This window comes from Gekko japonicus, unplaced genomic scaffold (genome assembly GCF_001447785.1).
Source record: "Gekko japonicus isolate JY-2015 unplaced genomic scaffold, Gekko_japonicus_V1.1 scaffold2177, whole genome shotgun sequence".
In the NCBI taxonomy this organism is placed as follows: domain Eukaryota; kingdom Metazoa; phylum Chordata; class Lepidosauria; order Squamata; family Gekkonidae; genus Gekko; species Gekko japonicus.
The window spans coordinates 66,038-66,579 of NW_015168721.1; positions in this window are offsets into that span (position 1 = coordinate 66,038).

Consider the following 542-nt stretch of genomic DNA (forward strand, 5'->3'; position numbering starts at 1 on the left):
GACCTGCAAGGTCGGCGGGAGTGCAAGGAAGCCCCGCGAAGGCCCTCCCTGGCCCCAGGCAGGCAGGCAGGGGTGGGGAGAGGCAGGGAGGAAGCAACTTACCCTCCCTCTTCTCCTGCCTCCTCCTGGCTGAATGAGGGCCGGAAGTGGGGCGGCCGGAAGCAGGGGGCGGGGCTTCGTCATGTGCCCCGCCCCCTGTACCTCACCCGGGGGAACTGTGTTCCCCCGCGTTCCCCCCCGAAATGACCTCTGTGTACATGAGCATACACAGCTGCATGCACAATAGTTTCTTTGAATCCACTGAACCGTGGGGATGTGTCTTTTGGTATAATTGGGGGAGTGTCGTCCCCATCTGCAGCCACTCATCGGTCCGTTCCGCATTTGCCTACCTCTCCGGATTTTCTCAGTATTTGAGTCGAGGCAATTTAAGTCCACAGCAAAACAGTATCCAAATAACCCGGGGCAACAGCAGGCTGAAACCAGGCTGACCACTGAAGGGAGGGAATGTAATGCCGAATGGGGGGGGGGGGGGGCCGGGCAGA